General features: G+C 40.6%; 1 protein-coding gene across 1 annotated transcript in view; it reads left to right on the top strand.

Annotated features, from left to right (window-relative positions):
• The window catches only part of LOC135214311 (follistatin-related protein 5-like), a 276,003-nt gene that overhangs the window by 237,806 nt on the left and 35,697 nt on the right, over nt 1-2,500 (top strand). The window lies entirely within an intron of this gene.

The following is a 2,500-nucleotide window of genomic DNA, read 5'->3' as shown; positions in this document are numbered from 1 at the left end:
ATAATATATATATATATATATATATATATATATATATAATATATATATATAAAGCCAAATTCCACGAAGGAAAGAGAAAAGACGGCGGTCTGCAAGGGCCTGTGGATTTCTTGTCCGCGTCTGCTAAGTGAAGGACGTGAAATCATAGGCCTTGCACTGTCGTTTCTCTCTCCTTCGTGGAATATATATATATTATATATATATATATATATATATATAATATATATATATATATATATATATATATATATATATATGTATGTATGTATGTATATACACACACAGATGAAAGCTGCTTCAGCCAGAAAGATACGACGAACAAAATCTTTTTAAAAAAATATGGGTGTGTCTGTCAGTGTGTATCTCATTATGTGCATGGGATGTTTACGTAGAGTCGGTTCATTTATTCCCCTTACGCATGACTACTTCCTCCCTCCATCCCTCCCTCCCTCCCTCCCTCCCTCCCTCTCCAAACCCTCACCCCCTTGCAAATGCCCCGCTCCGTCCGCCTGCGTGCCCGTGCCCTTACTAAGAAGCCTTATTACCCCTCCGCCCTTGCATGTTCGCAGCCATTAATTTATGGCCGATGGGCGCCACTAGGTTGATCCTAGCGAGACCTGTCTCTCTCTCTCTCTCTCTCTCTCTCTCTCTCTCTCTCTCTCTCTGTTTCATTTCTCACACCTGATTTTTATATCAATATTTTTCCCAGAAAATTTTTTTGTTTTTGAAGCCGTGGTGTGACACGGCACTTTACGAAATATGGAGTGTTTGATAAAATGTTCATTATTTTTTCCTTTTTTTTTACCTTCTTTTTTTTCCTAGGAAAGTGTTCGATGATGCTGCTGCGCTAACATTTTTTTTTTTATCTTTTTTGCATCGACACGGAAATGAGATATATATGGTTTATATATTTTTACGTAGAGGCGGAAAGGTTTCTGAATAGAAAATTTGCGATATGGATCGCACACCCTGCCGATAGAATAATGTATTCATGGGAAAGTGTTTTCTTTTCCATTTTACAATATTTTTTTTTTGGTGAGGGGGGGAGGAAGGTTGTGAATGGGATAGGTGCGGCTTCAGCTCGGTTTCCCTCGTTTCCCCAGTGCCTGGCCTTATTTTAGGTTGGGGGTTGGGGGGGGGGGGTTGGTAGGTCGGGTTCAGAATACAGATTTATGTTGAAATAATTTAGCGGTGCTAAGTGGTTTGCATTTTATAGGTTAGGCGTCTGCATTAATAATTATTCCTGTGTAATTCCTCAGCTCTCTCTCTCTCTCTCTCTCTCCTCTCTCTCTCTCTGTAATACATGTATGTGTGTGTGTATATATGTGCGCCCAAAATTCATATGGTTGTTTGTGGGTGGGTTGTATTATGCGCCCCCACAAAGTAAAAATTATGTAAAGCCGAAGAACAAGAGAAGAGAGAGAGAGAGAGAGAGAGAGAGAGAGAGAGAGAGAGAGAGAGAGAGAGAGTAAATTCCAGCTATGCTTTGCAAGATGCATAAAAGAGGAAAAAAATAGCTCTGAATACAATCAAATGACCTCGTACGTGTCTAGGACATTAAGAAGTCCGCGTTAATGCGTCTTACATTAACGCAAGAACTGGTTGCGTTTGTAATTGAAGCACATTCCTGTTCCAGCGTTATGTCGGCGGGCCAGAGACCCACTAGCTGTCACTTGGTTGCTTGTCCGCCTTCCAGCCCTGTGTGGTTCGTTGTGTATTCAAAGAGAATGCGACGGTTGCCACCTCCTCCACCTCAATACGAGCTTTCCTGTTTACTCTCGAGTCTCTGACGAATTTTGGAAGCTTGAAAAGGGACAAGAAGTCGTTTGTGGTCAGCAGCGATCTAAATGTATCATCTTTTAAAGTAAGGTTTTAGATGCGGGCATTGGCTCATGCTGGAAAAAAAACATGCCATAGAGTTGCCGTGTTCTCTCAAATGTGAGATTCTAACATTTCTCAAACACTGCCTGATAGGAAAGGGTTTAAAAATAATCATTGTCTTTTTCTATCACTTTGTGAGGTGCCTCTGTGACAACATGAATAGAAGACAGTTAGGAAGTCATTATTTTCAAAATAGCCAGCTATGCAAATGAAGCCACTTCGTGTTCAATTATGGGTTCTTGCAAACTTCAGTGAATGACGATTTCCTGATGATATTAAGGCTTACAAAAAAGGTTACTGTTGCCTGTCCTTCCATTTTGGTTTTCTGAGTGTACGTGAAGTCAAAAAGAACCATCTTGGAGTCCAGTAGGTGATGCTGTTTTGTCAGGGGCTTGTCAAGCCTATTGATGTACCCATTTAGGAGGACGAAGGTACCTTCGTGAATATATATAGGTCTTTACTAAGCATACAATAAATGTTTCTCCCCAGTATTTATTCCATTGGAAAGTTCCCCAAAAACTCCTTTGTTTCGCCAGGCATCGATTCCCATCTTCAGGAATTCGTTGGGTTCTGTTTGCATGCAAATGATTCTGCTTGCAGAAATCTCGAGACATTTCTC

This window comes from Macrobrachium nipponense, chromosome 45, assembly GCF_015104395.2.
Source record: "Macrobrachium nipponense isolate FS-2020 chromosome 45, ASM1510439v2, whole genome shotgun sequence".
NCBI lineage: Eukaryota > Metazoa > Arthropoda > Malacostraca > Decapoda > Palaemonidae > Macrobrachium > Macrobrachium nipponense.
Note: the sequence above shows the minus strand (reverse complement) of the source record. Positions and strands in the feature narration are given on the sequence as shown.